This window comes from Canis aureus, chromosome 34, assembly GCF_053574225.1.
Source record: "Canis aureus isolate CA01 chromosome 34, VMU_Caureus_v.1.0, whole genome shotgun sequence".
NCBI lineage: Eukaryota > Metazoa > Chordata > Mammalia > Carnivora > Canidae > Canis > Canis aureus.
The window spans coordinates 13,899,194-13,924,701 of NC_135644.1; the positions used below are offsets into that span (position 1 = coordinate 13,899,194).

General features: G+C 37.6%; 1 long non-coding RNA gene across 50 annotated transcripts in view; it reads left to right on the plus strand.

Moving 5' to 3' along the window:
• Window positions 1–25,508, plus strand: part of LOC144304499 (uncharacterized) — a 213,731-nt gene that overhangs the window by 80,127 nt on the left and 108,096 nt on the right. For 43 of the 50 annotated variants that reach the window (XR_013371421.1, XR_013371408.1, XR_013371435.1 and 40 more), the window contains 8 exons: window positions 3,151–3,253; window positions 13,945–14,023; window positions 17,799–17,825; window positions 19,772–19,825; window positions 20,109–20,141; window positions 23,791–23,907; window positions 25,021–25,086; window positions 25,199–25,413. This is a non-coding gene — a long non-coding RNA (uncharacterized LOC144304499). Of the gene's footprint in view, window positions 1–2,240; window positions 2,302–3,150; window positions 3,254–13,944; window positions 14,024–17,798; window positions 17,826–19,771; window positions 19,826–20,108; window positions 20,142–22,960; window positions 23,094–23,790; window positions 23,908–25,020; window positions 25,414–25,508 lie in introns of all 50 variants that reach the window. The other 7 variants (XR_013371413.1, XR_013371404.1, XR_013371407.1 and 4 more) reach the window with 7 other exon arrangements.

Sequence of the window (25,508 nt, forward strand, 5' to 3'; positions counted from 1 at the left end):
TATTAAACTTTGGTTTTGGGGATCCCTGGGTGGCTCAATGGTTAAGCGCTGCCTGCAGCCCAGGGCGTGATCCTGGAGTCCCGGGATTGGGTCCCACATCGGGCTCCCTGCATGGAGCCTGCTTCTCCCTCTGCCTGTGTCTCTGTGTCTCTCTCATGAATAAATAAATAAAATCTTTAAAAAAATAAACTTTGGTTTTATTATTCATTTATTTTTATTTGTGGCATGCAGTAATGGATAATATCACCCAAGGCAATCCATGCAAGATTATGAAATGCCATTTTCTTTGTGAATTCATTTTTTAATGAAAATGCCATGTCTGACCATGGCAGAAGGCAATGGTGTTTCTTGGGATCATACTTGAGAATGTTGGTTGACCATCAGTTCCTTGCATGACTATTTCTACCCAATTAACAGTCATGCAAATAAACCAAATACTATGGAATTCTTGTCTTCATCATAATGTTGATGTTATCTGCCTTCTCCACCCCATTTAAAAAAAAATAAATGCAGGCTGCTGGCGTCAAAATAGAAAATGGAACAGATCAGAATGGGAATACCAATTTATGTATTTACTTAACTAAAATTAATTAAATCACAACACCCAAAGAATAAATAATCTAATCAAGAAATGGGCAGAAGACATGAACAGACATTTCTCCAAAGAAGCCATACAAATGGCCAACAGACACATGAAAATATGCTCAACGTCACTTGGCATCAGGGAAATACAAATCAAAGCCACAATGAGATACCACCTCACACCAGTCAGAATGGCTAAAGTTAACAAGTCAGGAAATGACAGATGTTGGTGAGGATACAGAGAAAGGGGAACCCTCTTACACTGTTGGTGGGAATATAGGCTGGTGCAGCCACTGTGGAAAACAGTATGGAAGCTTCTCAAAAGGCTGAAAATAGATCTACCCTACAACCCAGCAATTGCAATTGGTATTTATCCCAAAGATACAAATGTAGTGATCTGAAAGGGCACCTACACGCCAATGTTTATAGCAGCGATGTCCACAATAGCCAGACTATGGAAAGAGCCTAGAGGTCCATGAGTAGATGAATGGATAAAGAAGATGTGGTGTATATATAAAATGGAATATTACTCAGCCATCAAGAAAATGAAATCTTGCTATTTGCAATAACATGGATAGAACTAGAGGGTATTATGCCAAGCAAAATAAGTCAATCAGAAAAGACAATTATCATATGATCTCACTCATATGTGGAATTTAAGAAACAAAACAGTGGATTATAGGGGAAGAGAGGAAAAAATAAAACAAGACAAAATCAGGGAGGGAGACAAACCATAAGAGACTCTTAATCAGAGGAAACAAACTGTTGCTGGAGAGGAGGGGAGCTGGAGTAACTGGATGATGGACATTTAAAAGGGCACATGAGGGGATCCCTGGGTGGCACAGTGGTTTGGCGCCTGCCTTTGGCCCAGGGCGCGATCCTGGAGACCCGGGATCGAATCCCACATCGGGCTCCCGGTGCATGGAGCCTGCTTCTCCCTCTGCCTGTGTCTCTGCCTCTGCCTCTCTCTCTCTCTCTCTCTCTCTCTCTGTGACTATCATAAATAAATAAAAATTAAAAAAAATAAATAAAAGGGCACATGATGTAATAATGAGCCCTGGGTATTATATAAGACTAATGAATCACTGACCTTTATCTCTGAAATTAATTAATTAATTAAACTAATTAAACTTGAGTATAAAAAATTAAAGTGGATTAAAATGGGTGGAAACCAAAAAATATCGATTGATACTATTTCAAAGTTTCCTAAGAATAATGCAATGTTTCTTAGACCAAATAGTACCAATGTTTATTCATTTAAAAAATTTTTTATTTATTTATTCATGAGTGACACATAGAGAGGCAGAGACATAGGCAGAGAGAGAAACAGGCTCCATGCAGGGAGCTGGATATGGGACTCGATCCTGGGACTCCAGGATCACGCCTAGGCTGAAGGCAGATGCTCAACCGCTGAGCCACCCAGGCGTACCTGTTTATTCATTTTTTTGAGAATACAATACATTTGAAGGGAGTTATGTTGTATCCAGCATGGTGTCACCTGAGAGTGTTTGGTAGACATTGAAAGAACATTCAATGAAGTGAAGTTTGGCAGAATAAATAGTAGTAAATGATCTGTCTGGAAGTTCAGGGGTGAGTGTGTGGTATGTTACAGTATGATGGTGAGGAACCCTTTAACTAGATACTGTGCTCCAAAACAGTTGCCAAACTGCTGATGATAAGCTATTCAGAACTGGTCCACGTGGGGATCAAAAAATATTTGTAAGTAACAACCATTCCTTGAAGTCATCTACAAGGCTGCCTTGGATAGAAGTCTAGAGTCAGGTCTATTTTCAGATTCATTCAACTGTCTTACGCTGTCCTTTCTCATAACTGTTACTTAATCTCATTATTGAATACCATATACTATCATATAAACAGCTAATATATTATAAATTGAGACAGAAATTCTGGGGAACTTAAAGTCTGGAGTAGGAAGGAGACTTATTTTTTACTGTTTGCCCCTTGACATACTTTGACTTTTATCTTACTGCATTTTTATCCTTAAATTTTTTTAAAAAAAGGAAGAATATATTTGGAGGACATTGCAGTATAATTTCTGTAGATGATAGAAATGTAATAATTTCTATACAATTAAATATTACTGTGAAATAAATGTACAGTTTATTAAATCTACCCTGTTGCTATAGAAATTGATGTAATATAAATGCTCAGATGCATACTAGATTTACATATTGAACAATGCAGTGATATTGTAGACTTAAGCACATATAACAGAAATTTCAGTATTTTTGATGTAACAGTTCTGTAAATCTGTAGTTGCCAAAGGAATTGTATGGAAAATGACTAGGCTGTGCTTGCTTTTGGTGGGGGGGAAAAATGGACACAGGAAGTTTTCTAAAAAAAAATCATTTCCAATTGAATAAAGTTGACATTTGGATAGGAGCTTTTTCATGGAATGCAGTTACAATGACCATCTTCATTATATTGCACTAGCACGCTGTAGTTATTTCATACAAAGGGGAGATAAGATGTTCTTAGAGCTTTTGTCAATTACATTTTCTTTTTGAAAAGAATAAGAGAACTTATCTATTCTTTTTTCTTTTTAAGAACGGATTGCCTTTATTGAAGAAATAAATGTGGTTCAGGAATTTTTATACCTGAACATGAACAAGGAAACATGTTCAAAGTTCACTGCAGTAATGTCATACAGGTAAAAATTTAAAACCCACCACACAGTATTTTATGTTACTTATGAATCCAGTGGTATGTAATAAAAGTGGGCAAAATGTGGATTGGTGACACTTCAAATTCAAGAGAGTAGTTGCTTCAGAGGAGGTTAAGATGTGAGTATAGAAAGGGAAAAACAGGGAACTTTAACTTTGCAATAATAATTTGGTATTAAATAAAAATAAATTAAATTGATAAATAGAAACTATTATTGATCTTTTATTGTTAAGAAATAGAATGGAACAAAATATAAAATGTCAGCATTTGTTCACTTGGGAGCTCGGCTTATGAGAATTTGTTACAGTATCTATTGTACTTTTCAAAAACTTTTCATTAAAAACACTACAAAGAAAGCAAGAAAACAGATTTATTCTATCTACAAAAAGTATAAAAATGCCCCTTTAGTATTATCAATTATTAGAATAAGTAATGCATGTAATAATTTGGAAAGTGAATGAGTATTTCTAAACAATGGTCCGTTTTGATTTTGATCAGTTGGTGATTTCAAGGGAGTAAACAAAAGAAACCAAAGGGAAAGAAAAGCAACAAGTAAAAAATACCAAATAAAAAAACATACTTTATTTTTTTAAATGAGAAACCATCTATGGTTCAATGTACCATTATTCTAGGGGGCAGGATGGAGGTGAATATTGCCAATATGGCTGCTAGATGTCATCCATCTAAAGATGAATCCTGACTCCAAAGATGTTCAGATTTAAAGCAAAACAAAACACTACATCTTAGAACTGGTAAAATTTAATAAGCTGGTGTTCTAGATCTTCCATCTCAAGTTAACCCAACAAAGAATGCATGGAACTTTTGTTTTTGTTGGAAAAAAAATTTTAAACTTGATAAAAATCTTTAATGAGGTGTGTCTGGGTGGCTCGGTCAGTTAAGCATCAGATTCTTGGTTTTGGCTCAAGTTGAGATCAGTGCAGAGTCTGCTCAGTTCTCTCTCCCTCCTCCTCTCCCACCCCATCTGCCCCTCCCCCCTATTAGTACACACACACACACACACACACACACACACACACTCTCTCTCTCTCTCTCAAATAAATAAATAAAATCTTTTTAATAAAAAGTCTTTAATGGGGGATCCCTGGGTGGCTCAGCAGTTTCGCGCCTGCCTTTGACCCAGGGTGCGATCCTGGATTCCCGGGATCGAGTCCTGTGTCAGGCTCCTGGCATGGAGCCTGCTTCTCCCTCTGCCTGTGTCTCTGCCTCTCTCTCTCTATGTCTATCATAAATAAATAAAAATAAATCTTTAAAAAAAAAGTCTTTAATGAAATCAGACTTAAATAAATGTAGAGATATGCAATTTTTGTGATTTGGAATGACAATATTGTAAGATTCTACTTCTACTCATATTAATTTATAGGTTTAATGCAATTCCAATCAAAATTGCAAGGAGGTTTTCAAGGAGCTTGAAAAACTTATTCTAAAGGTTGTATGGAAAAATGAAAGTCTAAGTAAGGCAAATATAGGAAAGAAGGGATAAGAAGGCTGTATCAACAAAAAATACATTCAGACACAAATATCAGAAAACTGTACTATTATTGAAGCTTACACAGATGAGATGATTTGATTTATGTGTCAAGCTCAGAGGCAGTCTAGGATTGATACTGACAGCTAAACAAAGTTGTGAGGGACCAGGCTCTTTCAGTTTTTCTGTCCTGCCATTCTTAATGTGTAGAGCTTTGTCCGCATGCTTGTTACCTCAGACCACTGTACCTCTAGACCTCATATCTACATTCTAGGCAAGAAAAGGGGGAGATGAGATGAATGGCTTTATCATGATAATTCTTTTTACTTGGAAAAAGATACTGTCCTTAGGGAATTTTGCTTCCATCTCATTATTCGTAACTGTACCACATGGGCAAACTCTGCTCCACAGGAAGCTGAGAAAACAAATATTTTTGGCTAGGGATACTGCTATTCCAAACAAAATAAGTTCTGTTTGTAAAAAAGAAATGGGGAATGGATATTGGATAGGTAATTAAGAGAGTCTGCTTTAAGGGATGACATATTCTTCTGGTAATAAACAAACAACTAAACAGGGTATCAGTGTACTTCTGGAGCAGCAAGTCAAACAAACTGACCATGAGATAGAACAGGATAAGATAGGATTGTATGAAATGGAATGGGATAGGATGGGAAAGATGGGGATAGAATAGAATAGAACAGACTACAATACAGTATATTACAATGCAATGCTCAAAATAGACCCATGTATATATAGGAACTTATTATTTGACAGAGGTGGCCCCACAAATCAGCAGGAAAAGGATAAATTGTTTAACAGATGCTATTTGGAAAACAAGTCCATTATATAGAGAAAAATAAAGTTGGAACTTTATGTCCCTCCATATGTAAAGATGACTTCCAAATAGATGAAAGACCTACAGGTAAAAGGTAAAGCTATAAAGGGAATAGCAACATATGTAGGAGTGGGGAAGGATTTCTTAAGATCCCATGAGACTGTTGGGGTGCCTCAGTGGCTTGGGTGGTTAAGCATCTGCCTTTGGCTCAGGTCATGGTTTTAGGGTCCTGGGATGGAGCCTTACATCAGGGCCCCCTGATAAAAAGGGAGCCACTCGCGTTCTCTCTCTCCCAAGTAAAATAAATATTTAAAATGAAAGATCCCATGAAAATAGATAGATATAAATAGATAGATATAACTACATGAATATTACAGATTTTTGTTTAATGAAGGACACAATATATAAGATTTATAGTTGTTTGATCATTCGGGAGAATATATTTACCATGTTAAAAATTGACAAGGAATGAATATTTAACAGTGCTATCCCTTAGAACTTTCTGTGATGAAGGAAATATTCTGTGTCTGTGCTCTCTATGGTTCCACAATCCACATTGGGCTCCTGGACGCTTGAAATGGGGATAATGTAATGAGAACTGAGTTTTTAATTTTTAAATTTTAATTACTTTAAATAGGAACATGTGGCTAGTGTCTACCTTATTGGACAGCGCTAGGCCTAGAATATTCAAAGAACTCTAGCAAATCAACAAGAGAAATATAAGGTTGTCCAATAGAAAAATATAAATAGGTTGATAGAATGGGAAGTCCAAACAGCCAGGAATTACATGAAAGATCCAAAATCACAAGTAGCTGGAAAAATGCAAACTAACATAATACAAGTAACTGGAAAAATGCAAATTAACATAATAACATAGTATTCCAAAAAAAAGTAGAAAGTCATAAAATACCAAGTGTTGGTGAGGATGTGAGGAAAAGCAACCCTCACCTACTACTGAAGGTTGGGGGTAGACCAATGGCCATCTTGGAAAGCAGTCTAGTGAATTTATGGATGCATATACCAAATAATCAAGCAATCTACCTCACTTTGTGTAGAACAGCTCACACATATGTCATGAAAAAGGTGCATGATCAAAGATGTTCATCATGATGCTGTTGATGATGGTAGAGATTTGGAAGCTGTTATAGGTTCATCATGGTGGAAATAGAGAATTACAGTGCAGTGGAAGCATACTATGGAATACTCTGCTACAGTCAGAAATAATGAACTAGAACTACATATAGACACAGAGCTTAAAAATCTAGTGTTTGGTGGAAAAGGCAAGAAAAAGATCGAGATGTGTAGCATAATCCTACTAATGTATGTTTTCAAAATTAATCATCACAGAAACAGTACTACATTTTTCAAGATAGATACCTAAGGACAAATACCAAGCATAACTGTGAAGGGGGAGGGTGGAGGGATAGCAGAGAGCAGGAATGAAGGAGTAAAAAGAGAGAGAACTGCTGCAAAAAGACTGATATAGTATGGCATAAATGAAAGAATATGATTAACTTCTTTGCACTTGATGTTCAAAGGATGAGGGAGCAAAATATGACCTGGTACCTGAATTCCCCGGATAATCTAATCATTATCTATGGTTTTCTTGATATGGTGCATATTTTTTATGAGCTAAATAGAAGCATATTTTGTGTCCTGTTGCTTCTTTTATGTCAGTGCTTGCTTTAAACACAAGCATGCTTATAATTCATTATATTGTGCTTTCCTGGTTTCTATGAACTCCACTAGCTGCTATTGCTTTTGTACAAGAGAATATTTTATGTTCCACTCCAGTATTTCCCCAAAGAACATAATGCTTTGTGAAACCTCTATTGCAGAAAATATGTGAATACTGAATTGAAACTATAAGAACTGAAGAGCAAAAGGGCCCAGAGGAACAGAGCAGGTGACAATTCACGGATGCTCACGTTAGCTGCTCTAGGTGCAGGTTAGATACTATTCTTTCAGACAAGGTTCTCAGTCGAGTGTATTAGTTAATCCCCTGAACCTGAAATGATTTGCATAATCATATGGCTGGGCCTGGGATTTGATTCCTAGGGCAACTCAAGCTTTTTCAGATTCTCTCTTTCCTTTCTCTCTTTTTCTCTCTAAAATTTTTCAGGAATGGATCTGTGGGGTGTTTTTTTTTTTTTTTTTTAATGTAGAAGCTGATCTTGTAAATCTTTCCCAAATTAAAAAGTGTTGAGAGCTGCAAAGAAAGTGATTGGACACCTGTATTTTACAGCACCTTCCCTGAGGTATTACCATGACCTACCTCCTTGTAAATTAGTTTACCTTCTTGTTTTTGTTTACCTGATTTCCTAAATAAATTAATGACTCCTCCCAAATTACATGTGACTCTTCAATTTCAAAAGTATATAATTAAGGGATCCCTGGGTGGCGCAGTGGTTTGGCACCTGCCTTTGGCCCAGGGCACGATCCTGGAGACCCTGGATCGAATCCCACGTCAGGCTCCCGGTGCATGGAGCCTGCTTCTCCCTCTGCCTGTGTCTCTGCCCCTCTCTCTCTCTCTCTCTCTCTCTCTCTGTGACTATCATAAATAAATAAAAATTAAAAAAAAAAGTATATAATTAAAATGATGGAAATTAATGTCTATATGAATTTCCAGATGATAGCCAGAAAAGTAGTTGCTTCATTTCAATCCTTATAAAGCTTTCCTTTTCTGCAAAATAAGTATGCCTCTGGGTATCTATCATCTCAACTAAGATGACCACATTAATTATCTAATACTATTTAATAATTGCTCCAAAACTTAGTGGCTTAACATAAAGATAATCTTTTGTTGTATCTCATGGTTTCGAACAGTCGGGATTTCAGACAGGCCACAGTGGGAAGCGTGATGGCTGTATCTGGGGCCTCATCTGTAAGACTATAAGTCTTCAGAGTGGAGTCATCTAAAGGCTTGTTTGCTTACTTGTCTGAAAGTCGATGTTGACTGTCAGCTGAAACTCTCGGTTCCCCTTTCATGAGCCTCTCCATGTGGGCTGGTTTGAGTTTCCACATAGCATAGAAGCTGAGTTCCAAGGGCAAGTGTCCTGAGAGAGCCAGGCAGAAGCTGCATCTTTTTCATGGTCGAGCTTCAGAAGCCACATGGCATCTCTCCCATTATTTCCCACTGATCAGGGCTGTGCAAGCCCATCTGGACTCAAGGAAAGAGTATCTAGATCCCATATCTTGTGGGGAGGGGTGTTAGCTACATTTCTAAAAAGAACACGAGAGGTGGGATAAATATATTTTATTATCACATCACAACAACCAACTCATTTTAACTTGGAAAAGAAGCTCAAATCCCAGGATGGCTTTGTGCTCAATATTATTCCTTTCTAGCTAGTGCACCTGCATGAGTCACTCTTCAAAAATAAGTAAATGAAATGAGTCCTCTCTAAGTTGCCAGTGAAAAGATCTCTTACTCAAGGTTACTAGCTCTTTCAAGATAATTATCAGAAAATGTAATAGAGATAAACCAGTAGCATAAAAGAAACTGTCATAGATAATCAATTAGGACTCATTGGGTTGCAAGTGACAGAAATGAACTCAAACTAGTTTAAGTAGACAAGAATTCATTGTCTCATGAATCTGAAAAGTCCAGGCCTTCATATGGATTCAATCATAGCTGGGCCTAACTGGATTCACCAGGAACTCAAAAGATGTTATCAGGCCTCTGTTTCTTCCCATTTCTTGATTTTTCTTTTCTCTGTACTGGTTTACTCCCAGAGAAGCTCTTTTCTTGTGGTGACAAAGATGGTTCCTCAATATGTCCAGACTCACACAGTCTCTAGTGCTTGTGATAATAGGAGATAAGCTTCCTCTAAGCCTTTTCTTGGCATCCCTAATAATCCCTGAAAAAGGATTAGGGTTAGGGTCAGGTGGGGATACCCACTGGACAAGTCATTGTCAAGATTCTCAAGAGAAACAGAACCAACAGGTATGGAGGCAAAGAAGTCCCATGTGCTACAGCACGGGAGAGTTGGAGAGCCAGGAAAGCTAATGGTATAATTCAGTTTTAAGTCCAAAGTCCTGAAAAATGGAGGGCTGATGATGTAAGTCCCTGTCTGAGTCTAAAAACCCAAGAACCAGGAGAACTGATGTCCATGAGCAGAAGAAGATGGATGTCTCAGCTCAAGTGGAGAGAGAAAGAATTTGCCCTTCTTTTGCCCCTTTGATTTGGCCCCTTGATGGGTTAGCTGATGCGGATTGGTGAGAATGATCTTTACTTGGCCTTCCAATTTAAATGCTAATCCCTTCCAGAGACACTCTCACAGACACACCCAGAAATAATGTTTTGCCAGCTGCATGGACATCCCTTATCCTCTATAGTCTAGTCAAATTGTCACAAAAATTAACCATCATGAGGTGGATGGGAAAATTTGGACAGCCAGAGTCATACTCCAGAGGCACAGGTGGGGAGGTCTTATGATTGACAGCCCGATCAGGTGTCAGAGGAATAGCTCCTGAGTCAGTACTGTAGCTGTGATACCAGATGGCAGGGGTAAGTAGCTGAGATGCAAAAACAACATCTGTGACTAAAGCTAGTATTTTTTTTTTAAGATTTTATTCATTTATTCATGAGAGACACACAGAGAGAGGCAGAGATATAGGTAGAGAGAGAAGTAGGCTCCTTGTGGGGAGCCTGATGCGGGACTCAATCCAAGAACCCCGGGATCACGACCTGAGCCAAAGGCAGATGCTCAGTCACTGAGCCACCCAGGTGCCCCTAAAGCTAGTATGTTTTAATGCCTCCTCAAACATCAGTCTAGAATTTTGGTAGAGTTGAATGGGAGAAAGTCAACTTATTAAATCTTAAGTTAGGAGAACCCAATGAGCAACCTCCTATGTTCTTATGCTTTCAAGTGGGGTGACTAAACAATTCCACTTCATAAATCTAGAATGTCACTTTTTTCATATCTACATATTCATTGTTATTTTATCTTTGAAGTGGCATGGTTTAACCTCAGTCTTCAGTCTACACTGGGGGTTTATAGGTCTCCTGTGGAAAGTTGTATTAAATCACAAAGGAAAAACGACCTTCCGTATCCTGTTGGAATATGATTTATGAGTCCATGCTTAAGTGTTTTATTACTATATATCATAACTTTTATTAGTGCTTCCATTAATATTGACAGTCATGAGCCATAAAATTGACTCTGGGTATATCCACAGACTTTTATAAAACTCTTTCTGAATCACTAGTTTTTCTGTAAATCATATAAAACATTTTTTTTTAATGTGGCAATTCTCTTGGTTGTGGTTTAGCACTCTCCTTTTTTTTTAAGAATAGAATCATAGCTGCTTAGAATTGTGTGAGCTCTTGGAAGTCTCCTAATCTCACTCTGTATTTCCCTATGACTGGAATATAGGCAATCTGTACATTTAGTAGAATGAATGAATCTCTTTCATAATGTCATGCTGCTGATCACCTTACAATGTCCTAAGGGTTATTTTCACTGTTTGTTTTTGAGACAAATTCTAATTATCAGAAATTTCCCAGTTTGTTTTTTTCCTTTCAGCCCCACAGAGCTAGCCTAAAAATAGCAGGTGCTTAATTTCCCATTGTTAGGTTACCACAGGTTCCCTGGACTTCTTCAGGCTTCATATTCTCAGTTCTGTTCAACTTTCTTTATGTGTCATAGTTTCCACAGCCACTTCTATCTTGATCACTTGACTTTGACCATGTTCCAGCTCTTATTGGGAATAATGGTTCATCCTACTAGCCCCTCTGTTGTCTGGTCCTCATTTTTGCATCTTCTTCATAGCAGTATCTCCAGAGACTGTCAAACTATTTCCTGCAATCCAGATACCTTATTTTAAGGCCTTTGGTTGACTAGGACAACTACCAAAAAAAAAAAAAAAAAAAAGTAAATGAGATGAGTTTTGTCTGGAATTTTCCCAGACAAATGGGAACATTTGGTTACCAATCTATGATTTGCAGCATCTTTTTTTTTACTTAAAAAAATGTGGAGATTTTTTTTTCCACTGGTCTTTTTTGATCATCTGGTTTTTTTCCCTTCTCCCTAAACTATCAAAGACTATAACAAAGTTTTATTGATCTCATCCACAGGTCCTATTAGGATTCTTGGATGTAATTGTGACAGGATAATATTTTGAGATGTTACCTAAGATTTTCCTTTCTTAGTTTCTTTTACTCTTTGCTTTTAATGCATTTTAGTCAATGCATTCATTGCCTCAGGGAAAGGTTATTACAGGAGAAAAGCAAAGAAAAGGCTTTTTACATTTCTAAAGCTTGTGCCTTTGGACATAAAAAAAAAAAAAATTCTAGGCCCAGAGGGAACTCAGACCAAAAAAATTAGAAGGGGGGGGGGGGAGGGATTGTGTTATCTACAGTCAGGGTCTGCTTTTCTCGACCCTGTCACACCCCCTGCTTTCCTTCCTCTTCACCTGTGATTTATTGAACTGCATAAATTTATTCAGACTGGAGAAAGAGAAGAAACAATATGTTTGGAAATCCAAGAACAGAGGAGAATGTGGGCACCCGCGGGGAAAGAGGCAAGGCGTGAGTGTTTTCTTGTGCTTGGAAGGAGAGGAATAAGTGAAATGTCTTAAGTGACATTTCCAGGCAACCCAGGACAGCCTCACAAATCCCTACTCTCCCCAGTACAACCTGGGGAATAGCAGAATGATTCCCCTGAGCCCGAGAGCAGTGTGGAAGTGGTGAAAGTCATGCTAACATGGAGGCTTAACACAGAAATTAATGAGTAGTAGAAAGGCAGCAAAAAAGGCCAAATAGGAATTTTACTTCTATATGTTTTTCCAGCATGTCTTCTGAGGAAGGCATGGAGATATACTGCTCAGATCCCTCCGCACACCACCCCCCAAGACTTCACAGTGGGCTGTAAAGGATGCAATTAGTCAAATGCTTCATCTGTTGGTAACTTCAGGCTCTGCTTCACTTCTTAAGGTCTCCCTTCTAAGGTAGCTCCCCAGTGAATGACTGAGTGTGGAGAGGGTACCAGCCATTTCTACTCTAAGTCGGGGTCCTCATGATCAGTCTTCGCTCCTAGCCAGCCCATTATTTCAGCCAAGACTGTCAGGCCTGCATCATGATCTGAGGCTCTTCCTGCCCCATACCGTTTCCTCCCCTAAATTGTGTTCTAGTTAACCCTCCCTAAACTTTTGCCCTCCTAACTCTGTCTCTGGGTTGCACATCAGTGTCGCACAGTACCCAAATGACACAACTTTTCTGTAGGAAAGGCTTCAATTAAAACACTAGCTGGCAGTATTTGTTTTTATTGACATGCATATGCAGCATGTATATGGTTGAAGTCCATTCACTAAGGAGAAAATTTACTGGTAAATTTTCTAATCAAACTTTTGATTGACAGTTAATTGGATTTACAAAAACATAAAAGTCTTCCCAGAACATAGGACCTTGCATTTGAGAAACTTACTCATAGCTTAAAAATGCTTTACGTTTTTTTTTATGCTTTACATTTTTCAAATACAAAATTTACCTGTGGCCATAATCAATGTAGAAAACCCCATGACATCATTAGTTTACAGTATTAATACTAATGGCCGTCATTTATTATGTACTTACTATATGGCAGGAAATGTGCTAAGCATTTTACATATTCATCTCATTTAGTTCTAGAGGCTGATGTCTAAATAATATTAATTCATGAATTAGCTAATTACTCTTAAAAGTTTCAACTTTAGCCAGAAAGTACATTAATACTGGAACTGGAAATTGCTATCCTGGCTATATAATAATGTATTCATTCAAATCTTAATGTATAATAACAGATCTTGGGAACAGAAATATTATGGTGCTTATTAGTTTAACCCAGTAAAGTGTATACCATAGGAGTAATTATGAACTTTCCAACTACATTATTTATTTAGAGAAGTACTATTTTCTCAAGATATTTTTAAATTACAGGTTGGAAAATTATGATACAGTAAATCTATGTTTGATTTATACCATTTTCATCCGTGTATTTCTTTCAAAATCTGACCTCTTCACAAAATAAGGCATGAAAGCATTGTGTTTACATAGGGGAGTATCGAGGATGGGTAAAGTTGTGTAAGATCCCAACTAGGGACCCTGGCTATTTTTTTTTTAAGATTTACTTATTTATTTATGAGAGAGAGAGAGAGAGAGGCAGAGGCACAGGCAGAGGGAGAAGCAGGCTCCATGCCGGGAGCCCGACGCAGGACTCGATCCCGGGAGTCCAGGATTGTGCCCTGGGCCAAAGGCAGGTGCCAAACCGCTGAGCCACCAAGGGATCCCAGACCCTGGCTATTTTGAATGTGATTGTATTTCATCAAATGCTTTTTCTGCATCAGTTGATATTATCATGTGGTTTTTTTTCTTTAGTCTGCTTATCTGGTAGATCATGTTGATTTTTAAAATGTTGAGCCAGTCTTACATATCGGAATAAATCCCACCGGATATGGTATGTACTATACTTATGTACTTCTTTATATACATTGTTGTTGGATTAGATTTGTTAATATTGTGTTGAACTTTTGTATCTGAGTTCATGAGAGGTAACGGTCTTTCTTTTTCTTTTTTTTTTTTTGTACTGTGTTTGTCTGGTTTTTGTATCAGAGTCATACTGGCCTTAGGAGTTGGGAAGTGTTCGCTGCTCTTCTGTTTTTTGGAAGAGATTGTGTAAAACTGATGTTGACTTTTTTTAATATCCAGTAGAATTCTCCATCGAAACCATCTGGGCCTGAAGATTCTTTTTTTAAAACTTTCAAATTACATATTCCATTTCCGTAATGGTTAAAGGATAATGCAGATTATCTAGTTCATCATGGTTAAGTTTTGGTATCTTGTGATTCTCTTTTTGACTTTTTTTTTTTTTTAGTACAGTTGACCCACAATATTACATTAGTTTCAGGTATACAACTTAGTAATTTGACAAGTTTATAGATTATGCTATATTCACAAGTGTAGCTACCATCTGTCCCATTACATCACTATTACAGTATCATTGACCATTGTCTTTATGCTGTGTCTGTTATTCCCATGGTTTATTCATTCCATAACTGGAAGCTTGTATCTTCCATTCCCCTTTTTGGCTCTTTTGAAGGGAGAAAGGAAAACAACGAGAAGGCCACATATCATATGAAGATCTGACTAGTAATTTGATTTTACATTTACATTTATAAAATATAAAGTATTTGGTACTCAGGATTTAACTTGCCAAATGGATTTGTCGATCATGAATCCGAACAACTGCTGAAATCAATATTGAGGGATTTGTTTGCTTTTCCTTCTTCCACCCTAAAGCTCGGATTTTATTGGCCCTATTTTTAAATTATTGAAAGTAAATGATTCAGTTCTTTGCCCCAAGATCTTATCAAGTATTTCACTTGAAATCACACATGGAGCCTAGGAAATAAAAACCTTCCTCTGTTGTTGAAATAATGCTTCAGATACATGTTTGTTATTTTTATAGCTGTTTTAGTCAGGGAGAATAATGAAGATAGAAATGAAGTATTTCAAATAGAGGAGATTTAATGTGGGGAATTGATTGCACAGATGATAGAAAACTGGAAGAACAACAAGGTCATTGTGAGGTAGCCCAAAGATTAATACCTGCGAGAAAATAATTTTGCAGTCCCATCTATGGTGGAAAACAAAAGGGAAGACATGAGCCTACAAAACTCTTGGTGCTACAAGGAGTACATGTGGCTGCTGGTGCTGGGACCCCCAAGGGGGTATCATGTGGCTGGTGCTCAGGGCTCTGAGAGGGGGCCTTCAGGGACTGGGGCTGGGATGCCTGAACTCACTGGACACTTATTTGTCTGTCAAGTGATAACTATGGAAGAAGAGGGGCAACTAATCAGTGACATAGTAGGACCCATTTCATGAAGGAAGACAAATCAAGAAGAGCCACTCTTGGGGCACCTCGGAGAGGCTCAGTGGGTTAAGTGTCCAACTTCTGATCTCAGCTCATGTCTTCATCTCAGGGTCATGAGATTGAGCCTTGCATTAGGCACCATACTTGCCATGGAGACTACTTTAAAAATAAAAATAAAAATATAATATAAAATATAATATAATATAATATAATTAATATAATATTTTTTAAAAAGAGCCACTATTGAATGGATCTAAGCCTGAAATAGTATATTACAGAAATCATAATAAAGGTACAGCTGGACAAGAGATTATTCAGCCAGAAATTGAAAGTGAATGTCTATGGCAACTTGTACTCAATGTAAGGAAGCTATGAATTTAGCACAGGGCCTAGCACATTTGTTGAATGAATAATTTAGTTTCGTTTGGGGCCAATATCACAAACATGAACAGCAGGATAGCCATGCCTTTAAATGATAACAAACATTTAAGAAAATGCATATACTTGTTTTATAAACCTAGTACCCAGGAATGTTTCCTTTTACTTCTTTGGGTTGTTTGGGAAATACCTCTTCTGTGTAGTCTTTATTTTGAAGAGTGCTGTGGATAATTTAGTGCCTGCAGCAGTAATACAGCAAATTGCAATAAATCAAATTCATGTCACTTAGAATGCTCCTGAGAAATTTTAATCAAAGAAAAACATAAAATTTTCTTTCTATTATAATTACTATAGTAAATAAAATTTCAGATTGTGCTTTATACGCTACTTAATAGGAAAAAGATCAGTTGTTTACATTGAAGAGTGAAGATCTCTTTTACCTTGTTAAATTAAAGGTACTTGACCAAAGTACCACAGTGTTTTCCCTTCTAAGACAAAACAAAGTATCTTCTACTTGAACATGTTCAGTTTATACTTAAAGAATCATTTTCTGGAAGCTCTCAGTGTATTTGTCACAACATTACACAGAACACCACTGTAAGTTTCTCTTGAATTGGTGCTGCTATCTGCTGATTGGAAATTAAAAGTACATTTAGTGTATCTCAAAAACACCCATTCTTAACTCTTTCCCTGTAGAAAACATAGAGTCTAAGGCAAGGATATTTTTAGTTTTGCCTACTAAGTCACAATAACCTTCCATGATTTGGGATTTATGTGATTTCTCATTACACAAATTCAAAATTATACAATTGAATGTGATTTAGGAAAATATCCAGGGGCACCTGGGTAGCTCAGTCTGTTGAACCTCTGACTCTTGATCAGCTCAGGGTGTGATCTTGGTGTCCTGGGATGAAGCCTGGTGTGGTGCTCCTCATTCAGAAGGGAGTCTCCTGGGATTCTCTCTCTCCCTTTGCCTCTCCCTCGACACCGGCATGTGCACTCTCTCTCTCTCTCTAAAATAAATAAATCTTTAAAAATAAAGTAAATAAAATATTATTTAAAAAAGAAAATACTCAATTATCTATGAACCTCCAAATTTTCTTTTTTTTCTTTCTCTTGTTTTTTTTTTAAGGATTTCAATTATTTATTTATTTATTTATTTATTTATTTATTTATTTATTTGGAGAGAGAGAGAGAGAGAGCACATTGGAGAAGGAGCAAAGGAGAGGGACAAGCAGATTCCACACTGAGCACAGAGCTGGGCATGGGACTCCATCCCAGGACTCCAAGGTCATGCTGAGCTAAAAATCATGAGTTGGATACTTAACCCCTTGAGCCACCCAGGTGCTTCGAGCCTCCAAATTTTCTAACTAAAAATGAAACCCAATCAACTGAGTGACTGTTAAATGATTTGGAGAAAGATAAATTTAATTATGTAACCTAGAAAAGCTATTCTTTTGTCCCAGTGCCTTTTATAATGCCTAGTATACAGGGGGCACTCAAAAATATATTTTAATCGATAAACAATCATAAATTAAATAGACTTAATTTTTTAAAGGGGTCTAAATGCCTCACACAAAAATAAATTAATATAAAATAGAGAAGAACAGAGATTTTAATCAAACAGAAGAAAATTGAATAAGTGAAAAGATAAAACTTGAAAGAATAAAAAATAAGTTTGGGGGTGGTAAAACAACCATTGATAAATCTATGGATTTGGTTTTACATGGACAGACTAAAAAGCACAAATAACCATAAATACCTGCACAATGTAGCATGATGGGACTTGTAAATTTACCTTTTATTTTACCATTTTCTATTAGAAGTCTCACCCTCAAATGAGTCAAGTATTAAATAGGCTATTATTAATGATCCTTAATTCTGACTTTAGCTTCATACTACAAAAACTGCAAACTACATGATACTGAACAACTATAGTCTGACACTGAACACAGCTTTTTTTGAAAATATTATTTTCTAGGGAATTGCCCAAGAAACACATTGGAAAGTAAGTATACACGGATACGGTGGACTGTCCTAAATTGGAAGCTGCAGATTCCAAATGTCAGTTGCCAACTATTATCCCCCTCCCCACATAGGAGTTCCCTCACTCACTGTTCCTCTTGCACCCACTGCTTCCTTCCACTGGTCCTTGAGGTTGGCTGCTGCTGAAACCGCCTCCCTAGGGCTGGCCCTGTTATGCCAGACACAGGACCAGCCTTTACTTGGAGTTTGGCCAATCTCATTCCTAGCGCCATTGTTTTGGGTTTGCTCTCACGTGCCTGCCCTTCCATCTCACTCCATCCCAGTAGTCAGAACGAACAGGGAACATGGCCCTGGCTGACAGCCTGCAGCTTTGGTGATGGCACTGCCCAGGCAGTGAGAGCTGCCTTGCCCTGGGGCAACAGAGCACCTCATTTTGGTGTGCAGCAGGCTGAGGCATAGCAAGACAACTGGAGCCATGTTGAAGTCATAATCCTTGACCAGTTCAAATTATATCTTAGAGAGAAGTGTGACCCATGGTGGTTTTTGAAAGAACTATAGACACGACTTAACCCAATTACATTTTCACAATTGTTTGAATCTATTTCCAAACTCCTAAAAAACCCAATGCACTTACTATTTTGGATTTTTAATTTAAAATAGACTCAAAATATAAGCATGTTGATGTTGGTCTTTGGCTGGTTTGAAACATTCCTTTGAAGACAATATGTCCAAGAGTTAATTTAGGCACAAACTGTTTCTATAGGCTTACCCTTTTCTATTTTTGCTCTTGGATAATTATACTACTGTAGAAAAAAATTCCCGGGTAAGTTCCCAAGAATAATATCGCAAACCATGCCACAAAGCTAACATGGGAAGGAAACTACCACTGCTTAATGGATGCATGGTTTCCTTTGGCGTGATGAAAATGTTTTGGAGCAAGATAGAGGTGGTGATTGCACAAGCTTGTGAATGTACTGAGTGCCACTGAACTGTACTGAAAATGGTTAGTTTTAGGTTTTGTGAATTTCACCAAGAAAAAAAGTTCAAAAAAAAAAAAAAAAAGAGGAGAGGGGAGGGGAGGAAAAAAACCACTACTATTCTTTCTGTCACCCCTGAGAAATCTGGGAACTCAACTTTACTTCAGCATCTACAAACACCAGCCCTGTTGCCATTTCTGGTTCAGACACTTGACCTTGCAACCATGATGCCCTCTTCTGAAAGCAAGATAGATGTGCCACAGCTCATGCCAGCAATATGGGAACCTGCAGACAGCTTGTTTTATGTTGCAGACGTTTCTTACTGTCAACATCCAAGTTACTATCTGTATTCTGGTAGCAAAGGAAGCTTGAGGGAGCAATACTTATAACATGGAGGTTTACTAATATACAGAAAAACCATTCAACAGATGGTGGGCCACCACAAAATTAGCAAGTATTTGTTACATCATCCTTGCCATGTGGATGCTGTGGTGACCAAGAATTTGATTAAGTTCTAAGGGAGAGAAGGACTTGTATCTTTTACATCCCAGATGATGCAGGCAAAAGCTTGGTTTTGCACTAGTACTCAATTTCTGTTCAGGGCAAATCAATATTCAGAGTATGTACTCCAAATTAGACTATATACTGAAATCTGTCATTTATTGTTAAACTGGCCTGGATTCTTCTCTCAGGCATCCCCATGATATGAGATTAACCATTGACCCATTTAGACATAGGACTAAGGAGGAACACCAGAGATGCCACCTTTGGAGTATCCCCAGAATTCAATGATTTATATCTCTAATAGTAGACTTTTATGGTCACAGAAAGTGTGTGTGTGTTTGTGTGTGTGTGTGTATAATGTGGCACATAGAGTTTGGGAAGAATGGTGATCTGCATTGTACAAGTAATGGTACCTACCCTGTTCTTGAGGGGAGTGGTGGTTAGTGAATGTCTATATGCTAATATTCACCTACTTCTTTTCAAACAGGTGGTAAATATCATTCCACTGATCCCATCCCTGTGGTGGCCAGAGAGAAGCCAAGTGGGTGATTTTATTTTGTAACAATTAATACTAGCATTAATGAGACAAAGATGAATAGGCATAGCTTTAATGAACATAGTGCACTGACTCAGATGGAGAGGATGGACCAGTGGGCAGCCCATATAGGTCCATATGCATATCTTTAAGCTCAGAGACTCCTGGAGGCATATGTATCCTACACAAAGGCCCTTGGTGTCCTTGACTGCTCAGAGTAGAATAGAGGGATGCATTATGGTATTCACTTCTGTCTTGTGCCTCCCACTGACTGGGCCTTTACTTATAGGTAGAAGACACAGGACCAAATGAATGGACTCGAGTAAGTTGCTGGTGAAAGTAGTAACTAAATGGGCCAACCAATCCCATGTTTGTTTGTTTGTTTGTTTTCTTTATTGTTTAAAAGGTGGCAGGGAGGGCAGAGGGAGAGGGAGAGAGAGAATCTTAAGCAGGCTCCATGCCCAGTAATGGAGCCCAATGCAGGTCTTGATCTCACAGCCCTGAGATCATTACCTGAACCAAAATGAAGAATCGGATGGTTAACCCATTGAGCTACCCAGGAGCCCCAGCCCATGCTTCCTTCTTAAAGAGAGAGGAACATAGAGGCAAAATTTTTTTTCTAAAAGTCTCAAGAATGTTAAGCATGACATCTACAAATAGCTGTGGGGCTGAGACCTTGAACCTTATACTTGCTTAAGCCATCTCCTGTCTGTCCTTATGGAAATGAGTGACAGAAAGTCATCAGAGTTCAATGCCCCTGATGATGCTTGGATAAGGAAATAACCCATTTAAAGCTCTAAGAGATAATCTCAGTTAAAGATAGAACTAGAAAAATGGTTTGACTACCCCATATTGTAGCACAACACAAGAAAATTTCAACAGCCCTAAGGCAGGACAGTGAAATTATACTGCTGACCCTCCCAAGTGAAGTCAAACAAATGATAGTCAAGATGGAGGGATCTAGAAAGTCAGGCATGGTCAAGTTCATGGCAGCATGACATTGATTAGACATGCTGCCATTTACTCAATAATGAAGACCACGTCAAAGGCCAAAGGAATAATACATGTAAAACTATCTTATTCATCTCTCTAGTCCTCAGTAAAACTTCCAAAGCCATGATTTATTCTGAGGTGATGTGCTGGAGATTTTAAGGGTGACATATACTAGCAATGAACAATTAGAGAACAAAAAGATTTTTAAAGGATATTTATATTAGCTCTGAGAAATGAAATACTTAGATTTCAATCTAACAAAATATGTGCCGGATCTATATGCTCCATGCTACAAAACACTGATGAAAGGACTCAAAGATGATCTAAATAGAGATATATAGATTGAAAGACTAAGTGTTGTCAGGATGTAAATTCTCAAATTGATCTGCAGATTTAACATACCACAATCAAAATCTCAGCAGGATTCTTCTACATATTGATTTGAATGTTTTTACCCATTAATAGTGACAAGGACATCCATTGTACCAGTCAGGTTATAAACTAACTCTCCTTCCCTATGCCTTCAGCAGTTACCCACTCACAAGATAGTCCTGTATCAGATTATGCTAAATCACTGCATCATCTGCTAAATTATTGCAAAACATTACCCTCACAGGTACAAGAGGTCTTACTTTGTAAGACTATCTTTGATGTGCCCTGTCAAGAACAGTACCCTGGAGACTAGATCCACATGTCAGTTCATCAGAGAAACAGTCACTTGGCCCTTGCTGTAAGGGGCCATACCAAGTCCTGTCCATCTCACCCTGCTGACAGTCTTGGATCCATGCTTCCCACTACCAGTAGACTTTGCTTATTGCCTGGCGCAGACAATAAGGAGGTTAATGAAACTATCATTATCCACCAAAGTTTGCTGTCATCACCCATAACCTCCCATGAAATGAATATGAAAACGAACATGACAAAAACATGCACCAATTCCTTGCATTAACCAGGACTTCCACTAGTTTCATGCTCCACTTGATAAGATCCTTAAAACCCAGATTTTACCAGAGTTAACTAATGAGATTTGGATCTCAAGGTCATGGGTGTGCCTGCCAAGTTTACTCTGAATATCAGGAATGGACCTATCCTTGTCCTTCCTAGTACTCTTAGAATCAGATTACCAGATCTAGCTGGCTCCTCACTCACACTTCAACTGGTTTAATCTCTTCAGTTAGTCTTTTGGGATACTGATAGTTTATCCCACAGTCTCTAAACCCTTGCTATTCATTTTTTTTTTTTAAGATTTCATTCATCCATTCATGAGAGACACAGAGAGAGAGAGAGGCAGAGACACAGGCAGAGGGAGAAGCAGGCTCCATGCCGGGAGCTTGACGTGGGACTCGATCTTGGGTCTCCAGGATCACGCCCTGGGCCGAAGGCTGCACTAAACTGCTGGGCCACCGGGGCTGCCCAACCCTTGCTATTCAAAGTGTGGTCCATGACCAGCAGCATCAGTATCATCTGGAGACTTGTTAGAAATGCAGAATCTCGGGATGCCTGGGTGGCTCAGGCAGGTTAGCGTCTGCCTTTGGCTTAAGCCATTATCCTGGAGTCAGGGGATCAAACCCCGAGTCAGGCTCCCTGCTCAGCAGAGAGTCTGCTTCTCCCTCAGCTCCACCTACCCCTCACTCCCTGTTCTCGTGCTCTCTCTCTCAAATAAATACATAAAAATCTAAAAAAAAAACAAAACAAAACAAAAAAAAAACTGCCAAATCTCAACCGCCAGACTTGCTAAATCAGAATCTGTGCTTGATCAAGATCCCTAGGTGCTTCTTGTGCACACTGGTGTTTGAGAAGCATTGCTTACAAGGACTTAACTATACCTTCCACTTGTTAACTCTTTGTGAAAATATACCCTGACCTGAGAGCAAATATCAAGGTCGGCTGGGCACCACAGACAAAGAACGATTGCCTGTGGTTCCTAAATGGTGATTGTTCCTGTTGATTGCTTTTGTTGGTTGTTGAAGGTTGATTTTTGAGATGAAAGGGAGACTTTTCCTCCAAAATGAAGAGGATTTGCTACTCTACACTGAGAAAGCCTAGGCTTTATCAAACAAATGTGCTTGTCATAAATACTAGGCCCTTTTATAAACTTTGTTTCCCCAAACACAAAGACATTGTGTTTCTTTCTTCCATATTTCAAAGTTTTGGACCAGAGTGAGGAGGAGCAATTCCCAGGCTAGAGCTTCTACCTGGCAAATGGTGAAGCTCTGGGTATTGTACTAATTACATCTCTCGTGGCAATGCTAACATGGACTCAACCCAACCCAATTCCAGGGTATGTCTTACATTTGACTACTACTATCCATGGTTTATGGTAACATCCAACAGTGGCCTGATTCATGAGTTAAGCAATTGTAATTATGACTAAAATATAGTTCAAAATAAAATAATACTGAATTTTCCATCTGATTATCGAATTTTAACTTGTAGGAGGATAAATTACATAAATTTTTCAGATGTTGAAACATCTTTGGATTCCTGGGAAGTGCCCCATTTGGTTTGTGATGTATTATTTTTTAGACACTATTATATAAGGTTGCCTGTTTTACTAGAAAATTTTTCCTCTATGTTCATAAGGTTAGTGTGTAAGTTAGTTTTCCATACTGTGCATGATCAGATTTGGCTTTGAGATTTTATAAACTTTATGAAATGGATTTGGTGGCTTTCTTTCTATTCTGCTCTCTGAAAGTTTAAGATAGGAATTATCAGCTTGATATTTTGATAAAATTCACCTTTAAACTATCTTTTCATGAGGTCCAGTTATGATTACTAATTCCATTTTCTTAGTAGTTATTGGTTGATTTAAATTGCCAAAATCTCTTAGATGAATCCATTTCTTTCTTTTACAGTTTCAAAATTTTTTATCATGAAGTTAATGGTATTCTTACAATTATTTTCAGTCTGTATTTGTAGTTGTATCTTTTTGTTTTTATCTAAATACTGTTCATCTGTGCCTTTTTTTTCTTGATTAGTCTTTGCTCCTGGTTTCTCTGTAAGTATCCCCTTCAGTGCAGCCTACAAAGGCTCCCTTGAGGTACCATCTCCAGCTATTTGCTGCCACAAATAGGTAGCCGTCACCTACCCTAACGGTATTTGCTCATTTACTTCTTTATGCTTTGAAATAAATCCATAGCTTTAGTAATGCAGTTTTGCTACTTCTTTACCTTCTTCTGTATTTTATCTCCTTGCTAGGTTCCTTGTGTTGGTTACTACCTATAGTTTTCTTTATTGTACTGATTCATTTTTGAGAAAGGGCACATGTTAAATTCATTATTCATTATGCATTTACAGAATAGACAGTTGTAAGCACCTCCTATGTCCTGGGCATTATGGAAATACTGAGAGTAAATAATGAAAAGAAATAGTTCATATCCAATTAGATGATTTTTATACTGTAATATAGTAAAATAAGAGACATTCAGTTTCTCTTAATCAGATGTATTTTTTCAAATTTTTGGACAATTAGGTATTTTTAATACAATATTATAATTCTATAACTGTTATATTTTGAATTCTATAATGGAAGACATCAAAGTATAAAACCACGGCAAGAATACTGTGGCCTTTTATATTTGAGTTAAACTTTAAAAATGTCCTGGCCTCATAAACTGTTTCCTATAGGAAATTTTCACTATTTTAAATTTATTATAAACAGATGTCAACATTTCCATTCAAAACTACAAAATTCCGGACAGTATTTATTCTATGTGACAACTGCAGGAAGTGTACTTCTAGACTTTCAGAAAATAGCTCCCAAGTGAATGTAACATTCAAATGGAAGTTTGGTTTACCTTCCTGGAATTAAAACTGCACATTTTCGCTCAAAAATCTAATTCAATAGAGTAAAAGATAGCTGTCACCATTCCCTAATGAAAATAACAGCTTTTGAAAAGCAAGAAAAAAGGCCTAAAGTTTTACAGGAAAAATGGGCAACCTTGAACTGGAATGAAAGGACCTAGAAACACATTCCAAACCACTAAAATGCAATCTGATTGATGAAAAAGATTTTTAAATTACAGTTGATCTGTGTATAACTATGTACAATATTGGCCTTGATGAGGAAAGAGTAAGAATGATAATAACATACACCTATATTGTGTTTATTACCACTGTTCTTATAAATATGGATTAAGTTTCATGTTATAAATTAAAAGAAACAAAACTGGCAATCTTGTCTTTTCCTATCAAAATCCTATGGTTAGCAATTGCTAAAGAAATATGAAGACTCTAGGAAAAAGTGAGCAGTATGTCTAATTCTTTCCAAACATGTAAGTAGAACAAAAGGTCAGTAGTCCTAGAATGCCTGAACTAAGCAAACCAGCATGTTCTTTTTTAACATATGTAAAATCCTTCACACCTCATTATACTATTTTTTTCAAGCCCTGGGCTTGACTGTAAGAAGATGAATCATTGGGGCCAGAAGTTAATCACATATGATGAAAAGTTCCTCCAGGAAAAGCCGTTTGCTAACCAGCTAGCTCAATTCTGATTACCCATCTGCTAAAACTTTATGACAAAGCAATTGAAGACACAAACTCAAGTTGGTTGACTGATTTTTGGCTTCCCCTCTGATTAGCCATTCACAGGCCACCAAGGTACAGTAATGATAATGGTTTGTTTGCCCAGTTTTTCACCTATGGAGTTTGTTACGGAGCTTGTTGGGATTAACAATGATGGGAAGTTGTAGTCA